The following is a 22,354-nucleotide window of genomic DNA, read 5'->3' as shown; positions in this document are numbered from 1 at the left end:
TCTCATTTCTTTTTTCCATTTTTCTTTCTTCTTTCTTATTTGGTTTTTAAATTCTTTTTTAAGCTTTTCCTTGAGATATGGAATTTGAGTATAATTCACAGACTCTTTTGAGACTTCTTTTATATGTAATTTGTCACTTCTTTCTTCCTCTGAGATGGTATCTTAGCTTTCTATAGTCAGGGCTCTTAGCTGTTTTTTTGTTGTTGTTGTTGTTGTTGTTTGTTTGTTTGGGTATTTTTGCTATTTTCATTGTTGAAATCTGCTCTTAGGATATAGAGAGTATAGAGCATTTTTTGCAGGACCTGTGATCTGATACCTGGCTTATTGCTGACCAAGGTGTTGCCCAAGCATTGGCTATGCAGAAGTTTGTTTCTTCTTTTATGTCTAAGCTCTATTTATGCAATGATTTGCAGTCTTCTATTTTGTGCCATTTTTCTCAGGGTACACAATTTGTTCAGGGATGGGACCCTCTGTGCTGGCTTGCTATCTAAGCTGCTAGGACCTATGATGCCTTCTAGCTGAGGGAACTTGGACTGCACTATGGCTAAAAGTCTACTGCTAGCTTTCCTGAATTCCCACTTAGCTGGGCTTTAATTTCCTTCTCCTCCCCCCAAGAAACAGACTTTCCTTAAGATTCTCCTTAGTATTTATATTTTACACTTGTTTCAATGCCTTTTTTTGGTGCCATCTGTATCTTTAATATCTGTGTCAACGTTTCATTTAATGTTGGGTATGGGAAAAGTTCCAGAAGAACGCTAGCTTCATATTGCTATCTTGATTTTTTCCCCAGAAGTCCAGTCAGCTTGATTTTCAAAAGGCATCAAAGCAAAAATTTTCTCAATTTCTTTCTTCATAAAAATGTTCAGTCTTGCTTCTAGCCTAATTTCCAAGAGTAATACTCAGTGATGGCAGGGAAACTTTTAAATTCAAATTTGTTACTTTTAAATACAAATTAGAGAGAGACACATGCAAATATAAACATATATTCATAATATCTATACATATATTCTTGTCTATACATACACATATACATTTGTGCACACTATCTAGAATACTGTTTATGTGTATATATATATATAATGCATATATACTGCACACATGCACATAAAATAATACAGCTTTGAAACTATGTTACCCTTAGATATATTATTAAGTACATGTATGCATGTATCTTCATAAGCAGAATGTATATGTTTATTTCCATATGATAAAATGAGTGATGCATCCATATGCATATATATACATATATATATATATATATATATATTTTAATTCCTATGTCCTCCTATTTTGGAAATAATAGATTAAATCCATTTTTGATGATGAATGCCTAGGAAAAATCAAAATTCTTATACAAAACAGACATATATGTAAACATATATATTTAAATACTTTTGAAAATATATATAAGTATTATAATTTGCTTCTGATACAGTAGATAAATACTACAAAAGAAAAAAGCTACTGTCACATTATTTTTGACACTGTATACATTAATTTGATTGTTGATACTGTAAGTATGCAATCTATATTCAGTGCATTGTAAGACTAATATTTACAGCTCTATTAAAACTCAAACTAGAAGACATCAATAAGTTGAGACTAAATGGCAGGGTAGCCCACAGCTGTGCATGGAGAGATTAAAAATAGGAAATTGATAGAATCAGTTTTATGATTTGCCCAAAGGCAACAAGAAACATAATTTCATGGGCTATTTGTTCATCTCACCTTGAGGTTCTTTATGAAGAGCATGAGAAAAGGGAATTTATAAATGTGATTGATGGTTGTCTGTTAAGATTAATTCCAGAGGAAAAAGACAAATAAGATTCTATCAAGGAGTAGACAAGATCCTTCAAGCTAAGTTTTTCTTAAAACTTTATCATTATAATGAAAAGGTGGGCATGAGAAGATAGAGAAAAAGCATTTAATGCTAAGACATGAAGGACCCCAAAGGTTTTTAAGATGCTTGGGAAAAACTGCCATCCATGAAAGTTTTCTTCAAAATGAGAGTCAAAAGTTACTGCATATAGAATAAATATCAAAGAATATCTTTGTTTCTGTCTTTGTCACAAACTCACACACACACACACACACACACACACACACGCGCGCACACCCCTCAATCTTATCAGCTTACCAGACAGGAAAAGACATACTAATGGAGATAAGGTTTTCAATACATTTGTGATCAAATACAGTTAAATTCAAAATTAACACCAATTATATAGAATGTAACACATTAAAAGAAACTGTATTTCATTTCAATAACTTGTATCCAAACATTTTGAGAAAATTATTTTTGTAAAAAAAGAACCTGAAAGTTGAATAAATAAAATTTTTCCTGAATGAATTTAACTTAGAAAATAGTTCTCAAAATGAGAACAATGACAAAGATATATAGATAGATAGATATAGATATAGATATAGATATAGATATAGATATAGATATAGATATAGATATGGATATGGATATGGATATGGATATGGATATGGATATGGATATGGATATGGATATGGATATGGATATGGATATGGATATGGATATAGATATAGATATAGATATAGATAAAATCAATTAGGTGGTCTATTTGCCAGAAAAGATATGTAAAAATCTATGGAACTGGGTCAGCTTCTTGGCACAGTGAAGGGGTAGTTGGGTGGCACAGTGGATAGAGCACCAGCCCTGGATCAGGAGGACCTGAGTCCAAATGTGGCTTCAGACACTTAAGGATTAACTACCTATGTGACCCTGGCAAGTCACTTAACCCTTTTACCTTGCAAAAAAAATCGAGGGAGTCATCAGTATACAATATAAAACTTCTTAATCTGGAATAATGATTTTTTTTTTCTAAAACTATCTCAAAAATCATTGGAATCCTATTTTTTTAGATTTGTGCAAGGCAAATGGGGTTAAGTGACTTGCCCAAGGCCACACAGCTAGGTAATTATTAAGTGTCTGAGGCCAGATTTGAACCAAGGTACTCCTGACTCAAGGGCTGGTGCTCTATACATTGTGCAACCTAGCTACCCTGGATTCCTTTTTAATTCTTCAAATTGTATGTATAAGCATTAACAAACTACCAAAGGGGTATATGACATTAGAAAATCTTTTAGAATCACTGATACAGTGGATAAAGTCTGTCACACGCGCACACACACACACACACACACACACACACACACACAAATGTATATATATATAGATATAGATATAGATATAGACCTATAAAAATACTAGAGTAGATAGGTAAAAGATAGCAGATTGTAGTCCAACAAAATAGTGAACAAGTAGTTCACAAAAGTGAAGAGTAGTCTATAAAGTTTGATCTGACAGTCAACTTTTCCACACCATCCACAGAATAGAAAGAAAGGAACTATAAGTAAGACAATAAATTAAAACCAAAATTTAACAGGTTTGCTAGTTTCTATACCAAACTGTTATTCTTACTGAAAAAAGTACTATGTTAAAATTCTTATTACCATGAATAATATTAGAACTATGGAATTGTAATTTAAGACCAATGAAGACAAAAAAACAAATGAATGGGGGAGAGGACAAGATGGCGGAGTGAAGGCAGGAAGGTCTCCCTAAAGCACTCTAAATACCCTTAAATAATGACTTTAATCAAATTCTGGAATGGCAGATCCCATAGAATGATAGAGTGAAGCAATTTTCCAACCTAAGACAATTTTGAAAATCTGTGGGAGAGTTCTGTTACACCTGGGTAAGAAAGGGCCCACAGCACAGCCAGTGTTCTACTGAAGGAAATTGACTCTAATCAACATCATTCCCCCCCCCAAAAAAAAAAACAAACCCCAAACCAGCAGGGTGTCTGGGTCCATGTGGGCCCCTGGGTTCATGGAAGCAGGGGTAATTTCTAGACTTCTCAATCTAAGGACTGCCAAAGACAACCTGAAAGTTCAACAGGAAAACTGTGCCACACCACAGTGAGAATAGAGACCAGTCCTGCACTGACCTCAATGTAGACCTGGTTCCAGGAACAAGGAACAGGCAACTGTGCAGCTGCTTCCAGACAGCTCAGTCCATGGATCCTAAGGGAGTCAAAGGAGATTGTAGAGGTCTCTTTGTTATCACTGATGCATGGTTCTTTGGATTTGCACAAACTCAGATCCAGGTTGCAGAGCTTTATTATAATGGAGCAGTTCCAGGGCAGAGAGGAGTGATTGTGGTCATTCACAGACCTGGAGATCAGTCAGAGACTCTCAAAAGACTTTGGAGGAATTGAAATCTTGGTGGGGGGAGGGAGGTGGAGAGGGGTATCCCTGATAACAGCTTAAAAACCATCAAAAGTTGGGGACAATACATTACATCCTTCACCTTGGAAGAAGAATCCCACCTCAACAAAAAGTTAAAATCAAGTCATAGCCTGGGGAAATGAGTAAGCAACAGAAGAAAAAAAATCTTACCATAAAGAATTACTTTGGTATTATGGAAAATCAAAGATTAAAAAGGCCAAAGTTTCTATATCCAAAGCCTTTAAACAAATTGAATTGTTCTAAGGCTATGCAAGAGCTCAAAAAAGATTTTGATTAAGAGGGTTACAGGAAAAACTGGGAAGAGAAATGAGAATGATGCAAGAAAATCATGAAAGCCAAGTAAGCAGTTTGGTGAAGGAAGTACAAAAGTATACTGAAGAAGATAACACCTTTCAAATCAGGTTGGGGCAAATGGAAAAGCAGTCTAAAAGGTCAATGAGTAGAAGAAGTGGTTAGATGGATAAGGAGTTACGAAAGCTCTCTGAAGAACATAATTCCTTAAAATGTAGAATGGATCTAAGGGAAGTTTATGACTTTGAGAGAAATTAAGAAAAAAAACTAAAAGAAGGAAAAACTAGAAGAAAATGTGAAATACCTCATTAAAAAAAAAAACAACTGACCTGGAAAACTGATCCAGGAGAGAGAATTTAAAAATTATCGGATGACCTGGAAATCATTATCAAAAAAAAAAAAAGAAAAAATAAGACTTCATTTTTCAAGAAATAATTCAGGAAAGTGTCCCTGATAATCCTAGTAGGGGTCACAATAGAAATGGAAAGAATCCATTGGTCACTTCCTGAAAGAGATCCCAAACTGAAAACTGTTTGAAATTTTATAAACAAATTTCAGAACTCCCAAGTCAAGAAAAAATATTACAAGTAGTCTGAAAGAAAGAATTCAAATATTATGGAATTCCAATCAGGAAAACATAAGATTTAATAGCTTCTACATTAAGGGATCATAGTATTTAGAATATAATATTCCAGAGGTAAAAGAGCTTGGATTACAACTGAGAATCAACGATCTAACAAAACTGAACATTCTTTGTCAGGAGAAAAGATGGACATTCATTGAAATAAGTGACTTTCATGCTTTCTTGATGAAATGACCAGAACTGAACAGAAAGTTTAATCTTCAAGTATCAGAGCCAGGTGAAGCACAGAGAGGGTGCATGGGAAGGACAAATTATGAGGCTTTTAATTATGTGGAACTGCTTGTATTCCTGCATGAGAGGATGAAACTGTTAACTCATATGGACTTTCTCATTTAATAGAAAAGTTAGAAGGAACATATATAGACAAGACCCAAGAGGGAGCTGAATATAAAGGCATAATATAAGTATAAAGATGGGGTTAATAGGCAAGAAAAGAATGTACTGGGAGATATGTAATGGAGTGATAGAATAGGATAACTTACTTTACATAAAAGAGGCAAGAAAAAGCTTTTGCAATGGATAGAAGAGAGGAAAATGAAGGGGAGTGAGTGAGTCTTTATTCTAAATAGAAGTGGCTCAGAAAGGAAATAGCATATACAGCTTATTGGGAATAGCAATAAATCTTACCCAAAGGAAAATGGGTGAAGAAAAGGATGAGAGAATGGGAACAGCCGGAGGGAAGACAGGTTGTAGGGTATAAAAAAGAGGGAAGATGGTGGGAGAGTATAGTCAGATACAATCAACTTTTGAGGAGTGAGAGAGGGAATAGAATAAATGGGGGGTGGGTGAGTATAAGATAGGGAGAAATACAGCCTATCAATAGCAACCGTGGGTACAAAATATTGAAGCATTTTCTCTGATGGATTTATAAAAATCATTCTTTCCAGTCCAAAGAAGGAGTTGATAGTATCTGAATAAAGACTGAAACACACATTTTTCTCATGTTATTTTTCTTGAAGTTTCTCTTTTCTTGTACGTGTGGGGGGGTATGTATACTTTTGTATCATGACTATTGCGATAATGCATTTCATGGCTACCCATTTTTACTCTTCACCAAAAACTGGTTTGCTCAGTGAGAGTGGGATGGGAAGAAAGGAATGTATTTGGAATGCAAGGCTTTGGGAATAAATGGTGAGTCTTACTCTTGCATGTAGTTGGAGTAAAAGAAATGTAAAAATAAATAATAGAATTCAGATCCCTTGCCAAAAAAAAAGAAAAGCAGCAAATAATTGGAGTTACCTAATATTAACAGACTGAAGTCAGTTTTCTAGGACTATTAAAACATTAAGAAATGGAGAAGTTTATAGGTTATACCTACATACATACTGTGTGCGTATGCATGTGTGTATTTAGAGAAGGGATTGCAAAATAGCTGCAACCAAAAGAAAAATCATGAATTTATTTGTTTTGTGGTGGTGAAGCAAGTATGTATATCATTTGAACATGGATCTATCAAATCAATAAAATGATGCCTATATTTTATACATAAGCCCTCAAAAATATAAGACCATTCTATCTTTCAAGTTTTATCTGATATTTCTGGAAAATCCCCTCTCCATTTATCTTCTTGAACAACATTCAGTCTCTTACATAAAGCATAATCTGGAGACTGCTCCCTCTTCTAAGTGAGGGATATGAAGCAAAATGATTCTTCATTCTTTCATTCAAACTATCATTTATCAAGCTATTGTCAGGCAACTTAATGTCTGCTTTACAAATTTCTCATTTGCTGATGATATATGTGTTGTCTTAGTGCTTCTGTCCGTGATAATCTTCCCCTTTTTTGGATTTCATAAAACACATCATCATGCATAACTTCCTAAAGTCTTTATTACATGTAACTGAGGAATCAAGTCTCTGGACTTAGAGGGAAAAGGTTCAGCATTGTGAAACAAGTAATCACTATATTTGAATTTAAAAATATTTAATTCATTGCTTGATTCAGAAATTTTTAAATATATTTCATTTTTTCATTACTTTATCTCCATAGATGTGGGAAAACATTACCTAAGTGTCAAAGAAGCACCTATATTTAATTTTAAAAAAATGTAAAAGACACTCCAAATTCCATAAATGGAGAAAAGTCATGAATCCCACAATTGTCAGTAAATAATCATTACTATATTCATTTTTCTACTGGAACTTCATTTTTTATTTTTGTCATTTTTCAGAACGGTCTTAAAGTCCTCCACCTTCAGTACTACCTTAAATTCATTAGTCAAAAAACATCAATTTAGGAAAACCAATAGGGGAAAGAAACAAAACAAAACAAAACATTGCAATATTCTAATGATTTTTTTCCAAATTTCTTACCCATGAAGTGCCATACCAATCAAACGACTAAACACATATTTTACCAAACTAGAAGAAATAGTAACAAAATCCATCTGGAGCAACAAAAGGTTCAAAATAGCAGGGGAGGGGCAGCTAGGTAGTGTAGTGAATAAAGCACCGGCCCTGGAGTCAGGAGTACCTGGGTTCAAATCTGGTCTCAGACACTTAATAATTATGTAGCTGTGTGGCCTTGGGCAAACCACTTAACCCCATTTGCCTTGCAAAAACCTAAAAAAAAAAATAGCAGGGGAACTGATGGGAAAAATCTAAAGGAATATGGCCTAGCTCTACCAGATATAAAACTGTACTATAAAGTGGCAGTCATCAAAACTTCCTGGTATGAGTAAAGAAATAGTGTAATGGATCCATGAATTTGGATAGGTTCAAAAGAAATAGTAGGAAATGACTACAATAATCTACTGTTTGACAAATCCACAGACTTTAGCTTCAGGGATAAGAATCCACTATTTGACAGCCTTAGGTGTATGCATGATGTGCTGAATCATGGGGATTATATTGCCTTCTCCTCAATTTTGGCTTTAGTCAGTTCCTCTTCAGATATGTCCAGGGTCAGTGGAATTCTTTGTTAGTTCATTGAGTATCTCCTCAGGAAGGAAATTAATTATATTGTTGGGCTGTTGTATTGCTGTCCACTTCCCTCTGCAGTGCTTCCTCTGAGAGCTTTTGGAACTACTCCAGGTGGTATTCCTGCTCACCAAATACTTCTGACCTTTTCAGTCTCTTTTTGGCATGCTAACTCACTCTTTAAACAATTCTTTAAAGAACTTTTGGGAGTCAAAGAGGGCATATTTCTCTGCAAACTGTCTCTTGGGTACATGAAACATCAAGGGTTGTTTAATGAAATCATAGAGGACTAACCTATTTCTAGATCTATACCAAAAGATTATCTTCCTCTTCTGTGGTCATCTTAAATGCAACTTTGCATATATATAGTATTCATATATATATATATATATATAATTACATAATTTTCCTTTCCATAGAACATAAATTCCTGGAGTTAATACATGCACTCACATGCATATATATACATTGACTCTAAGGTATCCTAAAGTTACTTAGAAAACATATCCTATTGTCTCTGTCTTTTTAATCTCTTCATATGGATTTTAGGTAAATACAAATTAATTTTAGTAGACCTATGTTTAACTTTGTTGTGGGACCACCAAAAACTCTCACAATTGCAACCTTTTTCTGTGGTCATATCATTAAATAAAAAATAGTAAGGGGGCAGTTAAGTGGCACAGTAGATAGAGCTGGAGTCAGGAGGACCTGAGTTAAAATCTGGACTCAGAAAATTAAAAATATCCTAGCTGTGTGACCTTGGACAAATCACTTAACTCCATGGCCTTGCAAAAAAAAAAGAAAAATATGGAGTAAAACAAGCTATATCTTTCATTTTTCTTTACAAAAATTCAATGGTGAATGTATTTACCAAATTCGATCCTGAATGGATTTTGGGTAGAATCACAGATATTATAAGAATGAAAATTTTTAATATTTAAAATCATTGGTTATCACCTCATATGTTGTCAGAAGTGTTATCTGTTTTGTATTACTTTGGTAAAGTTTTTCTAATGGTTTGCTGACTTTATAGCCTCTTGATAATTACTCATTACCATACTACTACTATTATATTATTCTCAAAATACCATGCAATAATATTATTATTATTCTAGGAATAATAATTATCATCATCATAGCATGAGATGATATTTGTAAAATATGAAACAAAGTGCTTGGCTCAATATAGGTGTTAAAGAAATAAACAGAAATAAATGCATATATAAGATTTTCCCAAAAGTCTATGACACTGCTCATCTCCCTTTGCTCTCTGGGGGTGGGGTGGAGAGTGTTAGCTTAGCTCTTATACTCCTACACCTTTCCTTCCTGCTTATCCTTTCAGAGTTGTTGATTTTTTTTTCTTTCCTTGCTGCTGCTGTCTCTCTCTCTCCCCTTTAGCTTCTGCTAAGCACAGTTATACCTAAATAAACGATTTTGATTCTGGAAAGAAAAAAGTCTGTGACACTCATTCTCAGTATACACAGAGTTCAAGGGAAATTGGATTCAGGTTAGCAAATACAGGTGGCAAATATATAATTCGCAGCATCTATCTTTGCTTTTTTAGAATTATCAGAATATTCTCTTAGGTATAGTATAGTTTTCTATAGGGTTCTTTGTAGAAACTTACATCTCTATCCTATTTTTGGAGAAGGAAATGGCAAATCACTTCTGTATTTTTGACAAGAAAACTTCAGTTGAGGTCTTAAAGAATTGGACACATTTGAGATGACTAAACAACAACAACACAATTGGTTATTGAAATATTAATTTTGAAACACTTTCTCTTCCTCCTTATAGTTTCTCCTATTTCTTCTTCCTTTCTAGTTCTTGTTCTTGTTCTTCTTCCTCTTCCTCTTCTTTTCATTTTTCCTTCCTTCCTTTCTTTTTTCTTCTCTTTCTTTCTTTCTTTCTTTCTTTCTTTCTTTCTTTCTTTCTTTCTTTCTCTCCTCTTATAGTCTAAATTTAGTCATTTAATTTCATTTACCTACTTCAGCTGAAGAATTTTCCCATGCAGAAGCACATTGAGGAGAATGGAAAATGCTGTTTCATCTCAGAATCCCCTATAAAGTTTGCTTTGAAAAAATATAATCCTATGAAAAATTCAGTTCACATGGCCCAAGTTTGGTAGTGCTTGAAATAGAACACTGGTTAGATACTCTAAATTCAGCTAATCATTACTTCTCTCTTTTTATGTGGTGATTCCAGTGAATCAGGGATGTTAATCATTAAAGGAAATCATAAAAGTTATTGATAAACTCTATCAAAAGCAAGAGTATATTTTATATGCACTAGTGTATAATGACCCCATCTCAAATTACATACAGATTTTATTGAACCATAAAATACTTGGAAGAGTTTTTAAAATCTTATTGTTGGAGATTTAATCCAATATAGTGGGATTTTTTTCCTTTTATTTTTGGAAATGAAAGACATTCTGATAAGGAAGTAAAAATTTGGGAAGCAAAAGAAAAATGTAATATTGGAATGTGTCAATGTGTCAGGAATTAGGGAATTCTAATACTTTTGCTACTCTTGGAAAAGGTAAATACATCAATCAGGATGTGTCACAAAATGGTCACAGTCAGGACTGTAGCTATTTTTTATGTCTTTGCAATATTCCCTTGTGTCTTTATAGCCCTTAATGATAAGAACAATGATACTTTCTACCTACTACTCTTATGAGACTAACAATTATATACCCCTTAGCAATCTAAGTCTATGCTTTCTCCATGAAAGTGGGGAAGAGTCAGAAATAAACCCTAAATAACCCTATATCTTTTTACTCGTCATCCATCATCTATAAGTTTCTTCTCCTATCTTTTTCAAACCCAATACATTCTGATCAACAATACATTATTTCCATAATGACATTGAATTGATTTCAATATCATTTGAACTTTACCTTTCCAACCTTAAATAGGTTGTTCTATTCTATTTATCAAGCCCATAACTTGGACAACAGCCCCAGTCCTTTAGGGATGCATTTATTTGCAGGTGTATCCTTTAGCTATCTAGCTATCTGGGCATGCCTACTTTGCAGTACACTGTGATGACCACACATCCTCTATTCCTCCTGTCTAGTCTTTGACACAGTCTCATCAACTAACCTTGTGGTATGTTTATTATGTGGTGCTATATAACACTACTGCTTAATTGGACATAAATAGTACAAGAAATGATGGAAATAATTTGGATAATATATTCATGTCATAAAGCTGAATGATGTTTTCTAGATTATGAATTGGGAATTCATAATCTAGAAAATAAACCATCCAAGCTATGGAAACTACTTGTTTGTCTTTAAAATTCAGGTACACTCTCACATATCAATTATCTAGTAATGATAAGTATACAAAAAAGTGATGCTATTGACAGAGAGCAGGTAGAACTGGATCTACTATTAATCAAGATCAAAGAAATTATAGGAACTTTGAAAGAAGTTTTAGAAAGTCAGATATTTTCAAAGAACCACTTTTGGATTAAAAGGAAAAGTGAAGATGATGATATTTGAGAAGAAAGAAAGCATGTTTATTCAAAATATTGCACACATTTTTAGTTTAGTCTTGGGAAGGCAAACCTGGTAAGAAGAGGGAGTGAGGAAGGAAGGAATAAAGGAAAGGTACATTTAGTTTCAGTATATTTAGCTGGAGCCTAGGAAGACAAGTGATGTACTCATGATGAAAAGGTCCTTTGGGACAATTTATAAATATACCTCACCATTTAAAAAAAATTGATACTGTTCTTAACCTTTAGAACTTTCTAGAGCAAATTACAGATAGGGTTTCCCCTAGAAAATTCCATGGTGACAATAAAATGTACGTTTACAGAGCAAATGACAAGTCAGTGCCTTAGTCCAAAGTGGTTTGTTTTAAAAACGATATACCTGGGAAAGAGTGTTGATTCAAAGGAGCACTGGGAAAGTTGGCATGGTCATTATACTATGATGTTCTGTAAGGCCAGAAGAAATGTGCTTTGTAAAGGATTACTTTTTTTTTAGATTTTATTTATCTTGAGTTTTACAATTTTCCCCTATTCTTGTTCCCTCCCCCACCCCTGACAGAAGGCATTTTGTTAGTCTTTACATTGTTTCAATGGTATACATTGATCTCAGTTGAATTTGATGATAGAGAAATCATATCCTTAAGGAAGAAAAGTAAGTATGAGATAGTAAAATTACATAATAAGATAACAGTCTTTTTTTCTAATTTGAAGGTAATAGTTAAAGGATTAGATGTAATCTGCCTTTCTTCATTGGTTTATCACAAGTGGATTTATGAATTTCCATTTCTACTTATGCTATTATTTCCTTTTTATGTATATTTACTTTTAACTTTACTTGGTTAATTTATATTTTCTTTCAACAGATTTATTTGAGTTGACCTTTCCATCTCACCCCTTCTTTGTGGAAAAGATGATCAAAGAAAAAATAACAATAACAATAAAAACATACCACATTATGTTTCTTTACATTTTCTCTAGGACTTTCATTGATTTTATTCATTTGAACTTTAATATTTTCTTTGGTCTTCTTTTCACTTTCATTAATTTGTACAAACTTTTTAAAATAAGGTAATTTATATATATATATATATAATAAAATATATGCATTTTCATTACTTGTATATAATTATGCACACACATAAATATCTTTATTTTTTTATTTAGGTCATGAGTCTACTTTTAGTTTGTGATATAAGGTAAGATAATTTACTTTTTTGCCAAATTGCTTTTCAGTTTCCTCATAGTTATTTTCAATATTATTTTAAATTTTAGCTAGTTTTATTTAAAATGTTCCACAGATGGTCATGATCATATTTATTAAAAATCACAGTTCTAAGATACACTAAAATGATGAAAAATCTATTTGCATGTGTTATATTTTTTGATCCTCACAACAGCTCTGAGAGGTATTTTTCATTATTTTACCCAAATTGCAGATGATGGAAATGAAATTGAGAAGGTATGTGAAATGACCAGAATCACAGAACTTATAAATAAATGTCTAGTATTTGTACTCAGATCATCCTGACTCTTAAGTATGTACTAAAATGCCTATAGAAACAGCACAACTATGTTGATAAGTATTTTTGATGAAGGTAAAAATATTTCTATAATTACAATTTTATTCATATTATTATAGAAAATCAAAGATATATAAATATTTATAATTACTTCTTATATAATTATGCAAATTTGATTTCAAATCTTCCTCAGAAACTCATCATAGTCTGAGTATTTTATTATTATTTTTAGTTTTAAATGAAATTCTCTTAAAATATATCATAAATAAAATACATATAACATAAACTAGATATAATATGTCTATAGTAGCTAATCTATACCTTTTGTTACAATAATATTATCTGGTGCTAAGTCCAAATAAGACCAAAAAGAACCAAGAGATTCCTACTATGTACAAAATATTTGCAATATCTCTTTTTGCACTGGAAAAAAAAACTGTAAACTAAGGGAGAATCCATCAATTGGGAAATTATCAAATAGATTTTGTTGTAAGGAATATTGTTACAATTCTATTTTATGTAAGAGATAAAAAGATGGTTTGGTGTAAAGGGGCATACTGGTCAAAAGGACATTAGCATTGGGAGAAAATAAAATAGCTTTCCAATATTCTTCCATGATAAATGTGCTTTCTTCCCAGGGTAAGCTTGAGGATGAAATGAAATATTAGTTTGAGAATGCTTAGCATAACTCCTTGTACATATTAAATGACATATAAATACAAGCATTTATTATTAGTCATCAAAGGGGGAGTGCATAAGTCTGTAAAACTGTCATTTTGGATTACATGAGATTTAAGAAAATGATGGCATTCATATCACATAAGCAACAAGTAGATATTTTATAAAATCCCTCAAATTTCTCTCAAAAAGAAATCATATACCAATTTAAAACAATTTCACCTAAGTCTAAGGTCTAGAATATCCATTATTCAAAAGAAGGTTAAAAAATGAAGTAATGGCCAAGCTGGAAGGGTAGTGAGTCAGGAATTCCTAGAAGCTCTCTTTCAGAATATTCCAAATAGCTTAAAATTATGAGTCTAACCAAATTCAAGAGTGGCAGAACCCACAGAAAGACCAAGTGAAACAATTTTCTGGCCCAAGATAACTTCAAAGATTTGCAGGAAGTCTGTTCCAGCAAGGTGGCAAGGGGCTGCAGCACAGTCCAAGAGAGCTCCAACCTTCCAAGAACAGCCAATGGGGCACCTGTGTCCCCTTGAGGTGTCTGAGTTTGTGGCAGTGGGAGTGCTTTTCAGACATCTCAAGCAGAGATCTCCAAGTACAGTTTGGAAGGTCACAGGGAAACCTGCCATATCTGAGTGAGCACAGAATGAAGATCAGTGCAAACCTATTTGCATCTTGACCCCAAGATCTTGCAGAGCTACTCTGCAACTGCTTACAGAGTGCTCAACTCACAGGCAGTAAGAGGAAAGGGGGTGTCAAGGTCTCTTCCCTATCCCTGGGACAAGACTCTGTTGCTTTTTTTCCATTTTCAGATCCTGGCTACAGTCTGGGCCTCCTAACTGCCATAGCAAAGCAGGAACTCTTCCCACAGCTCTAGGGCAAAGGGCATTATTTATAACCATCCAGAGCAAAGACCAGGAAAGGAGTCAGAGGCTTTCATAAGATTTTGAAGGAATTGAGGCCCCTTGGAAGGTTTGTCCCAAAACAATCAAAATCTAGGGAAGTATGTTAAAACCATTTCATAATCTGAGGAAATTAGTAGCCAACCTAAGAAAAATATTCTGACCATAGATAATTACTATGGTCCAATGGAAGATCAAAACACACACTCAGAAGATGACAAAGTCAAATCTGAATCCAAAGTCTACAAGCAAAATAGAAAGTGAGCTCAGTCTACAAAAGAGCCCAAAAAAGATTTTGAAAATCAAGTAAGAGTGGTAGAGGAAAAACTGTGAAGAGAAATGAGAGCAATGCAGGAAAATCATGAATATCAAGTTAGCAGCTTGGTGAAGTTGATACAAAAAAGTAATGAAAAAAAAATAAAAACCATTTCATGTCAAATGGAAAATGCAGTCCACAAGGTAAATGAGGAGAAGAGTGCCTTAAAAAAGCAGAATTGGCAGATGAAAAAGGAAATAGGAAAGCTTTCTGAAGATAGAACACCTTCAAATGTAAAATGGAACTAAAGGAAGTTGATGTCTTTCTGAGAAATCAAGAAACAGTAAAGGAAAACCAAAAGAATAAAAAACAAGAAAATATGAAATATCTCATTGGAAAAACAACTGACTTGGAAAACAGATCTGAGAGAGATAATTTAAAAATTATTAGGTTTCCTAAAAGTCACAACCAGGAAAAGACCCAGATTTCATTTTTTTTTGTTTTGTTTTTTAGGTTTTTGCAAGGCAATGGGGTTGAGTGGCTTGTCCAAGGCCACACAGCTAGGTAATTATTAAGTGTCTGAGACCGGATTTGAACCCAGGTACTCCTGACTCCAAGGCTGGTGCTTTATCCACTATGCCACCTAGCTGCGTCTCCAGATTTCATTTTTAAAGAATGTCTCCAGGAAAATAAGAGGATTAATTAGAAATTGAGAAAATATATCTCCTGAAAGAAATCCCCTTAAAAAAACTTCCTGGAATATTACAGTCAAATTTCAGAACTCCCAAATCAGAAAGAAATTATTCAAATATTGCAGCCCTAAATTCTGGATCATGCAGGATTTAGCAGAGTCTACATTCAGGTTTGAAGCTTTTGGAATTTGTTTTTTCAGAATGCGAAAGAGCTTGGATTACAACTGAGAAGCAAATACCCAACAAAACTGAGCATCCTTTTTTTCAGAGGAAAATATAAGCATTCAACAAAATAGAGAAATTTCAAACTTTCCTTACTGTAATGACCAAAATTGAACAGGAAACTTCACATTTCGTTACATGAAAGCAGTAACGGAGAGCAGAAGGGCAAATTATGAGTGATTAAATAATATTGAACTGCTTCTATTGCTGCATGGGAAAATGACACTGATAACTCATAAGAATCATTTTTTCACCCCTTGACCCCATCTTTCTACTATATTAAACTTTCCTTTTGAGCTCTTTCCTATGCTCTTTCTAACTGGTCTAATGGATATGAGTTATCAAAAAAAGTTTTTGAAAATCAAGTAAGAGTGGAGGGAAATACAGTTAGCAATAGAAATTGTGGGAAAAATATTGAAGCATCTTCTCTGATGAACTTATGATAAAGAATGTGATACATCTCAAAGAGAGAATTGATCTATCTGATCTATCAGTACAATTTTTTTTCTTTTACTCTCACTTTTTTTTGTGGTGTTTCTCTGTTTTTGTGGAGTAAGGGGGATTATATTCTACTTTGAAGCAGGATTATTGTAGTAATGTACAAATAAATGAATAAATTTTTAAAAATCTTAATCTTTTGAATTAATAAGAATCAACTAACAATCATTTAATCTGTGTTAACATAGTATGAATTTCCCACCAAACCATGAAATTTTGCTAGGAGACCCAAGGACATGCATAACACAAAATAAAGTATTTTTTTATTGCTCTATCCTCAATTTTGTTGCTAGCATTTATTCACTACTGCATTTCCATTGAAGAGCATTGAAGATCAAAGTACACTTCAGAGTGATTTGTCCCGACAGCTGAAAGAAGAGCTTGAAAAATTTTTGGAAATAAAATCAGAAGCTGGCTACAGAGGAGACAATGATGTTTTTCAAAGTTTTCCTTCACTTAAAATCCAGTTCGCTTGCTTGTCCTGATGTCATGATCCTCTTCCAGACAAAGGACAAATAACAATAATGGAATGGTACAAGCCATCAGCTATTTAGTCCATAATCTCCAGCGGAAGAGGCAGGAACAAAAAAAGTTTCATAGTTAATGCTTATTGAGTAGTGAAAAACAATGCATATTGCATTGGGATGATTTCATGAAAGAGCAACAGAACAAGAAGGCTGGAGTGGATGAAGAACAGTAAAAAGTCACAGAATGCCTTAAGGAACAGTATGTTGAAATAGAGAAAGGTCTAGCTAAATTTTCATCCTTTTGAGAACTTTAATGTTCAAAAACTTTTTTCTCCACTGTGCCAAAAAAGACACCAGACTTGTCCTCTGTTAAAAAATTAGCAATATGTTTTGGTGGTAATGCTTCATCAAAGAAATGATAATAAAGATAAAACCTTTTGGTAGATATCAGATTTAATATTCATTATAAAAATAAAATAGTCCTATATGCCTCCAGCTTTACATGTCTCTGTAAAATTATTTAGGTGGGGGAGTAGGAGGATAAATGGAATGAAATGGTTTTTAGACTACCAGAATTATTATCTGGCTATGAAAACTATTCTAATCCATTTTCATACATGAGAGTTAGTGTTGGACTGTGATACACTGTTAGACAATATATACAACTTAATACCAGTCATCCCCAGACATATAGGAGCGGAATGCACATTGTTCTTATATGAGTAATGTTCACAAACTCTTAGCCTTGAAACAGATTGGAGTAAAAAGTTGAAAATCAAATTAGTTTCAGCAGCAGCAGCAATGTCTCTGTTGTACAATAAACTGCCTACTTTAGAATATAATGTGTGAACTGTGTAGTTACATCATGACTACATATTCCAGTAGATTAAAATAGCAAAATTCTCTTTCACAAAGACTTTTACCATGGAAGATTTTAACGTTTTTTTTAAGGAAGGACTTAAGCAAAAATCTGGGTTATACTTTTTATCCTTATTGAGAATCAGATCTTACCCATAGTATTTGCTTCATTATATATCTGCTTTTGCAGGGAATTAAACTTTTTAGGTTAAATATGTGTTCTGACTCACATGGCAAAAAAACCATGTTAGACATGAAGTTGTTTTCAGTGATAGTATATGTATTCATAAGCAAATGTATTTGGTATAAACTGTACCAATATGGTCATCATTGTGATCTTCAAAATATGCATTAACAATCTTAGTTTGGGAATGTAAGTTGTATTTCTTTATTTAGTCTTTGTAAATGAAGAAGAAATGCAATAGTAAAAGGAGGATATATGCTTAATAAAAAGAAATAAAGTATGAACTGAAGAGATTATTTGCTTCACAAATGCTCCTAGTAATAGAAATGCAGTAGTGAATAAATGCTGGCAACAAAATTGAGGATAGAGCAATAAAAAACTACTTTATAAAATTTCACATGGAAATAAGTGAATACAGAAATCTGGTAGAGTCAAAAGCATAGAAGAAAACAGGGAACATTAGTTATTGATCCTTTTTGCCGAACTCTATACTTGAAAGGAGAGATATTGAAAAGCGAAACAGGAGAAAGCAAGTGATGCATTGGAGTCAAATGGAAGGATGAACAAAAGGGAAGTTGAGAAAGAAAAACCTGCAGGGAAGTGGATGAAGAAGGTGGGAGGAGCAGATAGAAGAGGTGAGGAAAGGAAAGAACCCTTACTTTGGAAGTGAGAGGTGATTCCAAAAATTAACACTTTTAGGAGTATAGGGATATGAGTTCCTTATACCTGGAGAATTTCGTGTCCACCAAATCTATTTTTCTTTGGGGTGGATGGGAATTGGAATTCCTACAGACAACTGATCCTTGATGCAGTTAAAGAGCACACATATGGAGATGGAAATTTTAGGCAAATGTAAAAAGAAAAAATTGAACTATACTATGAAGGACTAATGTCTTCATTGACACCTGGAGTGATTGCTATGACTGTAAGAGTGAGGCACAATGAAAAAGGAGACTCCATGTGCTAAACCCTTCAAGGTGGTGGTAGAAAATAGCTTGATGGCATAATGAATACCTAGAATTCTTTGATTGTGAGAAGAATATAAAGAAAGGAGGCCAGATGATAATCAAGGTTACTAATCAAAGAATAAGGGTCCAGAGTAAGCAGAAAGAGAGGATTATAATAAAGAGTGTAAATAAGGTTCTTTATGGAAGGGTGAAAAAATAAATAAAAAAAAACGGCAACTAATGAATAGGATAAACTGAGAAGGGGAGGAGAGTTTCATTCTATTTTAATAAGAAAAAAAGAGGGGGTGGCTAGTTTGTGCAGTGGATAGAGCAATGGCCCTGGAGTCAGGCGTAGCTAAGTTCAAATCCATCCTCAGACATTTAATAACTACCTAGCTGTGTGGCCTTGGGCAAGCCACTTAACCCCATTGCCTTGCAAAAAAAAATGAAAAAAAGAGAAGGAAGAAATACATAATACAATGAAAGCTAAAAAGAAGAACTAATAAAACCTTAAAAGGAAAAGGATTACATATGAGAAGAGAACATCGGGACAGAAGGAAAGAGAGTCAGTAAGAATTGGACCTTCTTAAAAATATAATAATAAAGTAACTAAAAAAAATACTCTGCTTAGAATTTGAGGGAAAAATCATAGGAAATTGCTTAGAGATAAAATAAAATGGAAACTTAAAGTTTTATCTTTAATTGTGAATAGATTAAGCAATTCAATAAAATGAAAATGAAATACAAATTGGAAAAGAAAATAAAAATCCTTCAATCTATTGCTTTGAAAAGTACATTTTCAATTAAATATCTACACAAAATAAAACTAAAAAGATAGAAAAATATTTCCATGAGTAAAGTAAGTGGAAAAAGCAAAAAAAGCAGTAGTTAATATTATGCTATCACAGAAAGCAAACATTCCAAAACTAAGAAAGCATGAACAAATAAAATATATTATGCTGATAGGAACCATAGATAACAAACAAATCTGAGTAATAAACTTATTCATTCCAAATGACTTCATACAAAAATTCATAAGGAAATACTATCTGATCTTCAAGAAAATGGACTATTGGTAACTACAGTTTCTCTATGCCAATTCTAGATAACTAACAGAAAGATAAATGAATGGAAAAATATATACATAGAACTGAACAAAGTTCTTGAGAACTTGAGTTTAAAGACATGTGATATCTTCTAAATGGTACAGTCAAGGAATATTTATATTTCTTTGAATGACATGAAACTTTTATAAAAATTTCCTACTTACTGGGGCACAGAACTATCAAAGAAATCTTAAAAGCATCGGTAGTCATTACATGCTTTGCAAGCCAAAAAGAGAGTAACAATTTAGATTAATTCAGGGACCACAAGCAAAAGATAGAGAGCTAAATGGAGATTTAGCAATGAAATACAAAATAATGAGAGGGTCAAAACACAAATCATATAAGAAATTAATAACTGAGTAAAAGGAATAATAATGACATGGCAATATAGCAAAATGTCTAGGATGATGCTAAAAGCCAACCTGTGGGGGGAAAAAATCATCTATATAACCATACATTAACAAAACAGAAGTGAAGATTAATGAACTGAATATGCATTAAAAATTAATAAATAAGAAAATACACAAAATAGACTATATTTAAAATTCAAGGGTAAATAAATTTTAAACAAAAACAAGAAAATAAAAATGAAAATTTGTTCATTAAAAAGACAACCAAAATATAAAAAATTCTCAGCTCATCTGTTTAAAAAGTAATAAAACATTTTAAAAATTGAAAATAGTATCTTTTGTTTTGAATTCAAGTATCATTTTTTTCCTTTGATTATGGATGGAATTTTCTATCCTAAGCCTTTAAGACTTTTTACTAAATGTTGAGTAGACAAAAACAAAATAACAATAATAATGTTATTGTTGATATGTACAGTATTCTCCTGGTTATGCTTACTTTACTCAGCATCACGTTATGCAAGTCTTTCCAGGCTTTTATGAAGTCTGTCTAATGATTTCTTACAGAACATTAATTAGTACTCCAACACATTCATATAACCGGGGGTCAGCTAGGTGGTAAAGTGGATAGAACACTAGCCCTGGAGTCAGAGGACCCTGAGGTCAAATCCAGCCTCAGACACTTAATAATTGCTTTGCTGTTTGACCTTGGGCAAATCACTTAACCCCATTGCTTTAAATAAATAAATTTTTAAAAAAATGAAAACAGGAAAAATTCATATAACCATAATTAGTTCAATTACTCCCCAATTGATCAGTATGCTTCAATATCTAATTTTTTTTTGCCTCCACAAAAAAGAGGTACTATAAATGTTTTTGTACATATCATTGGGATAAAGAAATAGTTACAGTGTTGCTGGATCAAAGGATTTGCACAGTTTTATTACCTTTTTTTGCCTACTTCCAAATAATCCTCCAAAATGGTTGCATCAATTTACTTCTCAATCAACAATGTATTAATCTCAAATTAATTCTAAACTGATATGTCACTATTGCTTTTTTCTCTTTAACATTACTTTATTTGTTATTTTGCTGTCACTATAGTTGTCTTATATTGATGTAGTATAATTTATTAAAACATTTGCTTATAGGAAATATTTGAATTTCTCCTAATTAATAACTGTGACCAATTCTCTGAATAATTAATTCAATTATTTGTAGATAGAATAACTAATTTAATAATTTTAATTTTTAGATTTAATTTTTATTTATTTTTTCCATTACATGTAAAAATTAATATTCAATTTTTTAAAATATCAAGACAGATTTCAGATGAAGAAATAAAAGCTCTCTGTAGATATATGAATTTTTTCAAAAATGCTCACTTATAAGATGAATGCAAATTAGAATAATTCTGAGGAATGGTCTCACAGCTATAAAATTGACTAATATGTCAGAAAAAGGTACTGACAAATATTGGACAGGATATGAGAAAATTGGACCACTTGTCCACTGTGAATTTGAAATTATGACTTATAACTTTTGAGAACTCTCTGTTTTGGAAGGATTATACTCAGAAAATATGAGAATAATAAAGGGGATGATTTTGATGTTTTACACATATATAAACTTAAGATATGAAAAAAGGAATGCACTGGGAAAAGTGAAAAGGAGAAGTATAAAAAGAGTAAATTACATCATGTGAAGAAGTACATAAGATCTATTACAATAGATGGAAATATAGGCAGAATAAGAAGTACTTGCATCTATTCTCATAGGATTTATACTTTACAGGGAATTAGGAGGAGTGGGGAAAACAAGGAATAAGGGGCTGATAGAAGAAAGAGAAGAAAGAAGAGCATAAGAAGGAAAAATACATAGAAAAGGGAGGGAAGCTGATTAAAGGGAAGAAGTCTGAAAGAGGTGGTCATCAAAAGCAAAACAATGGTGAAGAGAGATAAGTATTGAATGGGGATATAAAGGAGTATCCCTTTTTCTCAGTGATACATGAGGCCTACACAAAAATTGGCCAAGATTTAGGG

Source organism: Macrotis lagotis, chromosome 3 (assembly GCF_037893015.1).
Source record: "Macrotis lagotis isolate mMagLag1 chromosome 3, bilby.v1.9.chrom.fasta, whole genome shotgun sequence".
NCBI lineage: Eukaryota > Metazoa > Chordata > Mammalia > Peramelemorphia > Peramelidae > Macrotis > Macrotis lagotis.
Note: the sequence above shows the minus strand (reverse complement) of the source record.